General features: G+C 45.9%; 1 protein-coding gene across 2 annotated transcripts in view; it reads right to left on the reverse strand.

Moving 5' to 3' along the window:
* Positions 1–9,579, reverse strand: part of CPNE4 (copine 4) — a 578,612-nt gene extending 569,033 nt beyond the window's left edge. For both annotated transcript variants that reach the window (XM_068547309.1, XM_068547306.1), the window contains exon 1: positions 9,215–9,579. The gene's annotated coding sequence lies outside the window, so the exon portion shown is untranslated. The remainder of the gene's footprint in view (positions 1–9,214) is intronic.
* Positions 9,580–13,420: the final 3,841 nt, after the last annotated feature.

The following is a 13,420-nucleotide window of genomic DNA, read 5'->3' on the forward strand; positions in this document are numbered from 1 at the left end:
TCTTCAATGTCATCTGGACCCTCGATCACTTGAGATATCAATTCCCCACCTGCACCTTTTGGATTAGGCCAAGCAGGTTCCCCTGGAGACTGCCTTTTTCCCATCCCACGACTCTTTTGAGTTAGGATTGCTCTTTTCTGCCTCCGTCCTTGGGTCTCATTCCCAAGGATGAGTGGGACTCATTCCGCTGCTTGGTGCTCCAGGAAGCTGCTCCCTCTGAGTCCCGCTAATGCCCAGCGGTCTGCCCCGGAACTGAAGCTTGGAGCTGCTGGCTCTGGGAAATCCACCCCACCTGGGATGTGCTGACTCTTCACTCGGCAGGGAGAGTGCTCTCCTCTGGGACCCTCCCAGGCTCCTCTCATCTGGACACTCAGGACCCCTCTCGGCCTTGGGGATTCTTGTTTGAGGCTGTCGAGAGACTGTGGAAGGAGGAGGGGAAGCTGTAATCGTTTTGATGCTCCCTCCCCAGCCTTTTGTCTATTAATTCATTAGTTTTTATCCTTAAAACTCAAAGGCCAGCACGCCCCACGCCCCCACCCCGCCCCATAGCTACATTCCTTCCCTGAGTACAAACAGAAGTGCCTAGGTGCTGCTTTAAAATGGATAAAGGACCAAGAAGACAAAAGGTAATGTTGAGACTGGACAATTGATAACAAGGGTCGACTTGGGAGTATTAACCTTTCTGAAATCATGACATCTGATTCCAGATGTTAAAGCCTTCTTGAAATTCTTCTTGAATTCTGCTTCTTTACCCCTACAACGGCTTCCCTCAAATGAAAACAGTTCTTTTTAATTGTTCAAATAAAGGCCTCAATGATAAAAAAAAAAAAAGGAAGGGAAAAAAAAGAAAGAATAAAATAAAATTATTAAAATAAAAAATAATTATTAAAAGTAAAAAAGAATTAAAAAGTAATAAAAAAGAAAGAAAGAAAGAAGAGAGCAACCAAACCAAAAAACAAATCCACCAATGATAACAAGCGCTAAAAACTATACTAAAAACAAACAAAAAAAAGGACAGACTGAACCATAGGACAAATGGTGAAAGCAAAGCTATACAGACAAAATCACACAAAGAAGCATACACATACAGACTCACAAAAAGTGAAAAAGGAAAAAATATATATCTATATATATAAAAAAAGGAAGAGAATAATCAAATCAATAAACAAATCTACCAATGATAATAAACTCTAAATACTAAACTAAGATAAACACAGAACCAGAAACAAATTAGATGCAGAAAGTAAACCCCAAGTCTACAGTTGCTCCCAAAGTCCACTGCCTCAATTTTGGGATGATTCATTGTCTATTCAGGTATTCCACAGAGGCAGGGTACATCAAGTTGATTGTGGAGATTTAATCCACTGCTCCTGAGGCTGCTGGGAGAAATTTCCCTTTCTCTTCTTTGTTCACACAGCTCCTAGGGTTCAGCTTTGGATTTGGCCTTGCCTCTGCGTGTAGGTCACCTGAGGGCATCTCTTCTTTGTTCAGACAGGACGGGGTTAAAGAAGCAGCTGATTAGGGGGCTCTGGCTCACTCAGGCAGGGGGTACAGAGGTGTACGGAATGCGAGGCGAGTCTTCAGTGGCAGAGGCCAGCATGACGTTGCAACAGCCTGAGGCATGCCGTGTGTTCTCCCGGGGAAGTTGTCCCTGGATCACGGGACCCTGGCAGTGGTGGGCTGCATAGGCTCCTGGGAGGGGATAGTGACCTGTGCTTAACAACAGGCTTCTTGGCGGCTGCAGCAGCAGCCTTAGCATTTCATGCCCGTCTCTGGTGTCTGTGCTGATAGCCGCGGCTCACACCCATCTCTGGAGCTCGTTTAGGCAGTGCTCTGAATCCCTTCTCCTCCTACACCCCAAAACAATGGTCTCTTGCCTCTTAGGCCATTCCAGGCTTTTTCGCAGACTCCCTCCTGTTTAGCTGTGGTGCAGTAGCCCCCTTCAGGCTGTGTTCATGCAGCCAACCCCAGTCTTCTCCCTGGGATCTGACCTCCGAAGCCAGAGCCCCAGCTCACAGCCCCCACCCACTCCAGTGGGTGGGCAAACAAGCCTCGGGCTGGTGAGTGCTGGTCGGCACTGATCCTCTGTGTGGGAATCTCTCCACTTTGCCCTCTGCACCCCTGTTGCTGCACTCTCCTCCGTGTCTCCGAAGCTTCCCCCCCGTCCACCCCCCCGTCTCCACTAGTGAAGGGGTTTCCTAGTGTGTGGCAACTTTTCCTCCTTCACAGCTCCCTCCCAGAGGTGAGGGTCCTGTCCCTATTCTTTTGTCTCTGTTTTTTTCTTTTTTCTTTTGTCCTACCCAAGTACGTGGGGAGTTTCTTGCCTTTTGGGAAGTCTGAGGTCTTCTGCCAGTGCTCAGTAGGTGTTCTGTAGGAGTTGTTCCACATGTAGATGTATTTCTGATGTATTTGGGGGGAGGACAGTGATCTCCACGTCTTACTCCTCCACCATCTTGAAGGTCTCTGCCTTATACAGTTTTACCCCCATTTTTACAAACAAGGAAATAAAACTCAGAGAGTTTCAGTAATTTTCCCAAAGCCAAACAGCTATTGAGTGGCAGAACCAGGATGTAAACCTAGTCTGTTTACCTTCAAAGGCTAAGCCCTTATCATAACAAAACTCAATAAATACTTACCTTTATCAAATTATATTGCAGCCTAGTGGTTTATTGGCACAATCCCGAATAAGAGTGAGAAAGAAAGAAATAGCATTTTTCATGGAGTCAACCAAAATTTTTGGAGCAGCTGCCAGATGCCTGGCCCTGTTTGGGGTTCAGCAGTGAACAAGACAGGAAGAGTCCTGCTCTTGTAAAGCACGTAGTGGGGACTAGAGATGGGTGCAGCTTGGGTGAGGGATTTCAGCTTGCTGGGCCTCTGTTTCCTCATCCGGAAAATGGGAAGGGGTGTTCCTAATTTTATGGGATTGTTCAGCCCTCACATTCTCTGATTCCATAGGAAGTATCTGTTTTCCTGTCTCTTTAAAATTCAATCAGGCCATGAGCTGTGATGAATGTTGTTAGCTCCTCCCCAGATCAACTGTTTCCACCCTTTTCCTCTGTTCAGGCCTTTCCCCCAACATGATTCACAATCAAGTCACAGAACCTAAGGGGGTACCCAGCAGAAGAATTACAACACTGGCTTCTCAGGAGCTCTGCGATCTACCTGGCCAGGTAAACTTAACTCACCTGGCCCAGAGTGGCCATCTCAGGCACAAACCTCCTTGTTTTTCCACTTTGTCTTTAAGTTACTTGTTGAAACAACTGCACAAATATAACAAAGACATAAAATTAGGCATCCTCTGTCCCCAGTGCCTACAAATAAATTAAGCACTTTCCTGCCACTTTAATGATAAAGATAAAGCATTTCTTTTAACCATTCTGCTGCCCTTATTATTTTTCATTTTTGTTGATATCTGTATTGACTACATCTTTCAATATTTTAAAAACAGACTCTCGATTTAAGTTCTTCCAGACCCAACCTTTAGAGGTAAGGGTTTTGTTGTTATATTTCTATTATGTTTCCTTTAAAAATCATTTTCCCATTAAAATGGAATTAAGTCAATTATATAGGCATTTATCTTATGATATTGATGAAATTAACACATAGAGGGAAGTAGTACAAGTTGATTTGACTTGAGAACCTCTAATAGCACAGTTAAATATACATATAAACCAAAGTACATGCTGAGTGAGACCCCTCCCCTTTTTCCTCCCTCCATAGACCCGATTCCTTGAAATACAGGGAGATGAAAAAACATGAGTGTAAAGAACTTGAGAGACCATTTCCCAGGGTCTCTGAGACAGTATCTCTGTATCTCTCAGCCCACATGGTTTGTTCATCTCTCTCTCATATTCTCCATCTGCCCCTCAAGCTGCAACTTCGAAACATGGGAACTCCACATTGATTGATCCCAGTGCCTAATTCAGCTTTGGGCATAAAGACTGTGATCAGTGATTGCTCAACAAATGAATAAGTGAGGCCCTTCTGCTGAGGGGAGGGGTGTGAGGCCAGGAGGAAGAGGCTCAAATGGAAAGGGAAGAAGGAAGTTTAGGTAGAACTCTTGAGAGAAAGGGCACAGGGATGAGCACAGCCTGCCCACCAAAATACCACTTTTACACTTCCCCCATTCACCACCACAAGCCTCATCTTCCAGAGGCCAACACTCACACAGGCCTTCACCTTTCAAACTTCAAGCCCAAGATTCAAGCCAGGTATTTCTGGGTCCAGAGTCCTGCCTCCGGAGAAACAAAGGGCTGTGAGACTGCAGACAGCATGTCAGGTGTCCAGCCACGGGGCCACCCGACCAGGTTGGAAGTGCCCCATCCGATGCTGAAGGCGGATCTCTGTCCCCTCTCTGAAGCAAGGCAATTTGAGTCAGAGGCGCTCGGTAACCAACCCCTCCTCTCTGGGCACCTCCTTGGGGTTCTGCCAATCCCATCTACAAGCCTGGAGGTCTGGCCTGGGAGCTGCACGAGGGCTCCGCTGGTGCTCCGGCGCCCTCTAGCGGCAGTCCGCTCTAACGCCAACTCACAGCCCTTCCTGCCTCCCTACCCAGTTCGGGGAGGGGGCGCGAGGGGCTGCACTTGCCTTGGGCACCCGCCAGCCTGATTTCGTTCCTCCTTTAAGTGCCCTACAGAGGTTTAGGATCTCCTGCATAAGGAATGTCTTTTAGTCAGTACACCTTAAACCTAATAAGGTTGCTTCAGAATTAACCTGAAATACTGTATTTCTCTCCTGATGTTTCCAAGGAGAAGCAGTTCTAGTTTTCAAAGTCAGAAGAAAGTTATCAATATGATATTCTGAGCCAGAGATGGAAAAGAAACATTTTAGAAAGTTTGTGCTTTTTGAATGGACCTTTAATTTAAGACAGAATAAAGGAATTCCCCTGTGGATTCCTTAACTGGATACACATAACATCTGTTTACTTTATTGACTCAATTGTGACATTTAAAATAGAAAGCTAGGACTGTGCATGAGAAATTCTTCTTCACAAAACATGCACATTAACAGGGATGGCTGCAGACAATGACTTTGTACAAATTTAATCACATCTATCGGGTAAATATTGCACTGGCTCCGAGAAAGCAAAATAATAAGACTCAAGCCTGCTCCTCCCAGGGAAGGTAGGAGCTCCCCTCCCCACCATCATCCCCAACTCAGTCAAGATCATCAGTGCCCATGGTGCCACCACAGTAATTATCTCCAGGGAACCTGAGTTTCTTAGTGACAGGAGTAATCAGGAGGGCTGTGGTTCTGAGCGTCTAAGAGTCAAAGTGATAAAATTGTTGTTCACAGTTTAGAGATAAGCCCACCACAGGCCAGCTTAGATGGGTTCCCCCACACCTAGGAGTGCACCAAAATCATAGGACAAGGATAAACCTTCCCAAATAAGTCATCCTTATCACCTTCCACTTTCCAAGACTTGTCTTCAGGCCTTCAATGTTTACTGAGTTAAAAGCTAGTGGTTCTCAAGATGCTTTCCCAAGAATACAGCAGCCAAAGAAAGGACTTCCCAGCATTTGCTAACTTAGGGAAAATATATACTATATGTCATATATATTGAATATTTAGTAATTCATAGACTAAACAGAAAGCTCCCACATAAATGAAATTTCTAGTACAGAAAAGACTGAAAGTATACGTAGGCATTACTATGTTTTTACTCTGCAGTCACAAGTTTTAGCAGACTGGCTGAATTTAATGCTGATTGAGGTTCTACTCTATATTGTCCATTTCAAATAGCATAGAAAAGACAGCACATCTTGCCTGACTCATTGATTGAGCTTGATTTTGGACTTATCACCAACCTCCACAAGAACACCTCACTCAAAGAAAGGATGTGTCACTCCAACCCCCTTAATTTTAATAACATGCTTCCCTCAAAAGAAAAACCATTCTAGAATTTTTAGGACATCCTAAAACTAATTAAAGTTCTGTAATCTGTCTTTACCATCTACATTCAATCAAGAGAAAGGCAAAGTTAAAGGGAACTTTATTATCATATGCTGGCAGATCAGTTCTAATGCACTATAGGATGGTCTTGAACCATTTGACATTTTATTTTAAGTGCATTTAAAATTTTCTGGCTTGATATTTTGTGATTCCAGTGTACTAGCTCCTGTTGCCAAGGAAATATGACTTTGAGTTACTGCAGGGATCCAAAGGGGCTTTTGTTTGTTTGTTTTTTTAAATATTAACATGACCAAAAAAAGTAAATATAGAGAACAAATTCAGCCCCTTTCTTCTTCAAAATGCATGAAATACAGATCCTCTGGTCACATCTCTGATGAAAAACTACAAAGATTAATGAAGTGACTTTCCCAACTGGTATAGAGACTTTCTCCCAATCAATGGGTCTGGTACCATCAGAGTCCTCTTCTCCTTCTTTGTTCTGGGTTGAGACCCCTCTGACAGTGTGGGACGTTGATTATACACAATACTAACTACTCATCTCCAACGTGTTTACCTCCATGGAAAAATCCTTTCTTTATGTGAATAAAGGTGGCAATAAAGGTCCAGGCCTTTATTATATTTCAGAAATTTTGTAACGAGAAGACAGATAAATGCATGGTACAAACTATATAAATACATTCAGCTGGGTTCCAAAAGATTCAAATGCAGATGAGAATAAAGATTCCACCATTAACCCATTTTTTCCCTCTGTGATTATTCCTTCTGGTTAGTATAATCTAAAGGTTTTCAGTCATGATGGTGGACTCAAATCATCTGATGATGGGAAGAATCAAAGCCTCTATTTTTTGGAAAACTACATAAAATTTCTCTGGAAACAGATAACATCTTTGCTCCCTACTTACTGAAATGCAGTATTTTAAAATCAGAAGTCCACGTGCAGATCAAGAAACCCTGTAGTACAAGGCACTTTTTAATCAAAAGCAGGGTCTCCTTAAGACAAACCATGGATTCAAGCAAAATGCCATGCTGCTACCAGAGACCTGAAGATAAACAGAAGTCTTTTAAGTACAATTAAAAAAACAACTCACAAATCTCAGAGCAACTATTTTTAAAGAAATATTCAGAAGCTGTAGCAAAGTGCTTGTCTCATGCTGGGAAGGTCACTGCTCCCAATAAATTATGCTGGGATGAGCACTCACAGGAATGGTATAGGTTTGATGTCCATGAGCATTTTCACACGGTAACACGTTTGGAGACCTTTGGTTCTATCATAGGCAAGCTCTCTCATTGAACCATTAAAAACAACCCAGGATTCAACAGCCACTCCTACTATGGAGGGATACTTCCTTTCATGTAACACTCAGGGGAAATCACCTAGTTTTGATGTGGTTTGAGTTTGATCCTGTGAAACCATCAGAACTTCCCACCAGAGATAAATGAGAAGATTCTGGCCTTTATTAGTATACAGGATTAACACAGGTGTCCTGGCTGTACTCGCCAACCCTCCTTCTATTTTTATCCACCTCCCTACATGTGAGTACTTATGACCTACTCTGAGCTCAGACCCCTGATCTATTAGAGTGACTTTGTCAGTCTTTCTTTAAAAATGGACCGGCAATAAAATGAATTTAACCTAGAAGCAGGAGCTCAGTAAGGGAAATGAAAACATCAGAAGTTATCTAATCACAGCCACAGCCATCCAGAGCTCTGTCTTATCTGCTGGGTAATAAAAATGGGACCTTCCCAAACTTGAAGGGCATCAAATGAAGTAAGTGAAGTTGTTGCTTGTCTCTGGCTTTTGGGGGGATTGCTATGCAGCTTAACCAGTGTATACTAACTACAAAACATTGGCATGGATTTGAAACACCTGTGTACTAGGAAAGTTTATTGGGGGAGGGGGGAGTGCGTTTTGACATAAAGCAAAAAATAAAAACACAAACGTCTTTGAGAACAGGGATTGTTAAGAGGGCAGTAGAAGGAAGGAATGGGGAAAAAAGAATATCTCCTCTGAAGTGAAAGCAGCTTTCCAAAAGAGTAGCGTTTAGTATCAGTTTAAGGAGAGCACTTTTAAATACTTGGACAGCTCAAAACTGCTGTTTAGGGAACCTAAAACCAAGTGAGCCAAGAATAACCACAGCAGTGCTTTAAAACTCCTGGCAAAGCAGCCAGAGGATGAAGAGTTGGTTTTGCATAGTTTTGAACACAGGAGTAAAGAAGCAGAGGCAGCTCCTCCCAAAGGCACTGAAATCCTATGGCATCAGTGGGTCAGTTGCAGGGGGCAGGGGGTGGGGATGCAGGGTGTTTCTCTCTCAAAATCTCCCTACCCCACCCCACTACTCCGTTCACCCTTCCTCCCTCCACCTCCGGAACCCCAGGGGCAGCACTTCTTAAGCTCGAGCCCCCAGGGACCATCTCTGCAGCCAGGATTCTTCCCAGAGCCTGGCAAGTTCTGGGACTGGAAGCCAGGATTGCAAGGCCGCCGGAGGCGCGGTGGGACCTGCAGTGGGGGGCAGGGGGGACCGGAGCCTTAAAGCCCACCCACGTCCTTCAAGGCGAAGGATAAACGGATCTTCCTAACAGTACCTCTCAGGGCTCAGCTTGCTCCCCACCCGACGGTGGTCAATACTCACTTGACTCCGCAAGGACCACCTCCTAACTGTCCCCCTCAATTCCACCCTAAGGGTCCTTGGGCATCTGTGATAGCGGGGTCCTGACCACTTTAGTCGGCTGTGGCCAGCGATTCAGGGGTCCCTCCAGTCCCATCCCCGTCCCCTCCCCGTGGTACTTTATCTAATAGAGGAAGGAGCGCAGAGGGACTTGGCTGAATCAAGGAACCTGCGAGCCTATGGATGAGTTTTAAGCTAGAGAGCCCGAGATGCAGTTAAATAGTATTGGAACCTATGTGGGGGGTGGGGGGGGGAGAGGGAGGAGGGGAGGTTAGGAGGCTGAGAGGTTGAGTCTCACCGCGGCGGTCCAGCCCCGGGACCCCGCACAGCACCCCCCTTCCCTCCTCGCTTCCCCGCCGCCAGGAGGAGGGATGCTGCGACCCCGGCCGGGACTCTGCGCCTCCCCCTCCCCATTCAGCTCAGGACTGGCAGGTCGGCCCCCTCTCCATCCCCGCCAGGCCGAGCTAGCCGGGCGGAGGGCAGGGGCGAGAGGAGGGACCAAAGTTCCCCTGGACTAAGACGCTGCGCGCAGCTCTTCCTAAACAGCAGCGCCGGGTCGGAGCGAGCCCCTGCACCTCAAAAGTTGGTCTTTGGCCGCAGCCCGGGTACGCGGTGCAGGGTCCGGACCAACTTACCTGGCGCGGGGACCCGAGGGCGGACTGGGCTTCGGCCGTCGGGGTCCAACCAGAGCGCAGCGGCGGTGCGGCCGTGGGCGGGGCCGCGGTCGGCCTAGGGGGTCGTGCCGCCCTCCGCTCGGGCTCCGGGGCAGCTCAGTGACCGTGGAGGGAAGAGACGCCGAGCGGGGAGTGAGGGCTGCGCGGGGACCCGGACTCCATGCCGGGTGGCGAGGGCGGGGCCGTTCGTCTCTCAGTCACTCGGGGAGAGAAGTGGGGGCGCCGGAGAGAGGGGCGGAGCGGGAGGGAGGAAACGGGGCGCGACCGGGCAGCTGGGGACCGCGGCTCCGCCGAGAGCCTCCACCTTCTGACGAAACCCGCGCGCCCCGCCGCCCGCGCGCTGCCGGTTCCGAGGTCTGGGCGCGAGCGCCCCCTGGGGGCCCCGGCGGAGGAGGCGGCGGGGAGCGGAGCGCGCCGCCCCGCCCCGCCGGGAGGGGGTCCTAGACAGGGGTGAGTCCCGGATGCGGGGTCCCGCCGGCGGCGGCCGCAGCCCAGGCTCCCCGCCCGACCCGGTCGCTCGCCCCAGGCTCCTGGGGATACGTCACCTGGGGACCTCCTCTTCAGGGGAAAGCGAGAATATCTGGAAAGGGGTGGGAGTGATGCTACTTTTTGCACACATTTCAGGAAACTTATTGGATCTATGCTCAACTGCCACCAAAAACGGTGACGAGATTGCTCATCTCTTCATCCTCTGTGTCTACAAGAGAGCCTGGCATAAGGAGCCTGGTAATTATTTTTTAGTAAATAAGTGCATGAATAAATGAATGGACATTGTGGCTTTTTTCATCCCATAATGTCTTCCCGAATACCTCCACTTCACAAATAAATGTAAGATAAAGAAATGCTTGGGGAGCACCAATGTTTAAAAATAAATACAAACACACTGTCTTATGTAAGGAGTAACCACGGCCCCATGTTATGAAGCACTTTAGAAAGGAAGTGTGACTTTACTCTTCCAAACTTATTAAAAGTCGAATTCAAACAAATGAGCGCTGTAGGTGTATACTGTGAATTGCTCCTGATTGTTTCTGCAACAGTAGATAAACTAGACAGCTGCATTCTCTCAGCATAGAACCACACATTTGTCAGACCACAAATTGGACTTCAGAATCCATAAGGTTCAGAAAAGGCAGTCTCTGACATTGGAATGACATGGAGGATATTACCTACAGTGTGGACAGGGAGACAGGGACATAGGCGGGTCTTCCTCCCCATCTTCTTAAGGCACATCTAACAAGACCTCTCTTCATGTAAAGAGGTTATCAGCCAAGGGCTTTTCTCCAACCAGAGTTCTCAATTTCAAAGGCCAGAGAAGAAGTAATAGGATGAGGAACAGGTACACCACTAATGGTTCTGTAGAGGCAATTAGGAAGATCTTTGAGAGGCAGAGTCTTCATAAAGAAAAAAAAATACTAACACTTTTCTTCCCCCAGCTTTCCTCTCAAGACCTTCTGAAGTAGGATAACATGAAATGTGGACCCTAGAAAGAATCTTAGGCAGCTTAGGCAGTGAAGCTCCTTTGATTCACTTTGATTGGATAAATTTGGGTCACGTGGTTAAGCACAAGCCAATCATTTTGGCCTTAGGATACAGGATTCCCCTAATGCTCCAGGCCTTCCACAGAGTTTGGGAGCGTTCACTGTGCTCTGCAGCACTTCTGGAGCCCAAGTGGAGCCCCACCTGATCCAGAGCAACTGAGCATGAGACACAGGATGTTCCCCCAAAGGAAATTCAGTGTCTTCCTACAAGAAAAGAGGAGATAGATGCTGGGCAGGCAATGTTAGCATATGTTTACTGAATATGGACATATTAAGTCAGAGAATGTTCCTTTCCAGTTTAATTAAGAAGTAGCCTTGGAGATGAACTTGAAGTTTGAGCTGGATTGAACTTGCAAAGATGAAGAGAAGAAAAAGGAAAGTGATCGTGTATTTCTTTGCATGTTGATTGTGTCCTCTGAAATGTAGGTCCCATGAAGGCAGGTGGTAGTCTGTTTTGTTGTCTTGTGATTTTAACCCTTATGCTATTGCAATGTCACTTAGCAGGTAGTCAATAAACATTTATTAAATTTTCAAAAATGCCTTAGAGCTTATTGAACGCAAGCCTCTTATTTTATGGGTGAGAGAAAAAGAATTAAGGTGTGCTGATCATGTACTATTTCCAGACAATCTGTAAGCTACTCTATTGACCACCAACAACTGCCAACATAGGTTTTATTATCTCTACAAAAAGCCCAGGGTTTGGGTCATCAGAATACCCAGACCAGGGAACATAGTTAGTTAATGGGAGGACAGGAGTGTTGATGGAAGCAGGCTCTGAAAGCACAATTAAAATGATATAACTAGGAACCACAGAGCAGATAATGGAGTCAGAACCACAGGGAGAGTCCAATACAACCATCGTTAGCTCCCTGTGTTAAAGACACAGACACACAAACTGAAGACAGCACCACAACTTGTGTCAAATATGGTTTCCTCTGCCAGCAGGCTTCCACTCCCTAATTAGAAACAAACAGTCACCTGCAAGCCAGTGTGCAGAACACACGTGCAGCCTTATGCCAGAAACTTGGGATTTTTTCCTCAAGGTATGACACTGAAGGTAAATTCAAAGATGCTCTTGCCAGGCACAGAAAGCAGAATTTCCTCCCACCTCTCCCATGGAACCAACAGCCCATATCTACAAAAGAAGATCTATAACCAGCTCATGAACTCGGGTAGCAGACGCTGCCCCCACAGCAAGTTGCTCACCAGCCAGACTCCCTTTAACAACTGTGACCTCAGAACCCCCTGATCTGTATCACTTACCTCCTTCCAACTCTCCTCGTCATGGATTCTGAGCCGCTGGGCTCTACAGCCATGGTCAAAATGATGCAAAGTCAAGCTACAGGGTCACGGCGCCACTGGCATTCCCAAGCCGCAAAGGAGCCTCCAGCTCCGGGCAGATCCACTTGCCGGGTGTCTGTTTGATAACATAAGGGGAGGCATCCGCTCACTGTCCTATGCCAATATGAAAGACACCCCTCCCATCAGTGTGACAAGTGCAATACTGGAATGGAGCCAGGGAACGAACGGGAAGAAATGTGGATTCTTACCAATGCAGTTGCTACCATTTTTTAAGGGTGACAGATGATGAAGGGGAAAAACAAGCAGAGAATCAGTGCCCTGTATTGAAAACCTTGGATCCTTCCCTGAATGAGTCAGGGTGAGCATTTTGTTTTGAAATTGAATTTCTGTTTTCCTTTTTTTTTTTTTTCCTTTTGGGCTGTAGGATGGTTACATCCTCAACTACTCGAGGGGACTGCTGTAAATAACAGAACTTATTTTTGAGGCTTCGGATGTAAAAAGAAACTTGCATTTCCCTCCCCCCCAGCACACTTATTTATAGATTAAAATGTGTTTTTTTTTTTTTCTGTTTCATGTGATTTTGAGAATTGACTGATACGTCTCCTCTGCTGTTTCTATATATGCCTGAGATGAGTTGTATTACTGGAAAGCAGAGAGGAATTCTCTGAGAAAGCCCTTCTAAGATGCTAAGAGTCAAGAGAGAACTGATACACACATTCCAACCTGATGTAGGGATATCATCTTCTACTATCTGTCATTCTTCTATTTGAAGACCCTGTGTGACCTCTGGCACCTCTAACATCACAAGCCAGCCATGAAGGGGTGCCCTATTCTTTTGTCTACCAATAGGTGGCATCAAAATCTCTTTAGCTCTTCATCGCATTTTAAAAACCATTGGCAGAGAGCATTTTCTTTCTGAGATTTTATATTTTACCATGGGTGATGCTTTAAAAAACACTAAATCATCTCTCTATTATTTCAGAGCAGATTATCCCATTTACCTCTTTTTAAAAATTTTATTTTATTGAAGTTTAGTTGATTTACAATGTTGTGTTAGTTTCTGCTGTACAGCAAAGTGATTCATATATATACGTTCTTTTTCATATTCTTTTCCATTATGGTTTATCACAGGATATTGACTTTAGTTCCCTGTGCTATACAGTAGGAACTTGTTGTTTATCCATTCTATATATAATACTTTGCATTTGCCATTTACCTCTTAATTAGGCCTCTCAGTCACCCCTCAGTTTCCTCATTGTGAAAAGAAGATATTTGAATTGAACTTCAGTTCTGGGATTCTGCTTTTCGGGTACATCATGTCTGCTGT

Source organism: Eschrichtius robustus, chromosome 6, assembly GCF_028021215.1.
Source record: "Eschrichtius robustus isolate mEscRob2 chromosome 6, mEscRob2.pri, whole genome shotgun sequence".
Classification (NCBI taxonomy): domain Eukaryota; kingdom Metazoa; phylum Chordata; class Mammalia; order Artiodactyla; family Eschrichtiidae; genus Eschrichtius; species Eschrichtius robustus.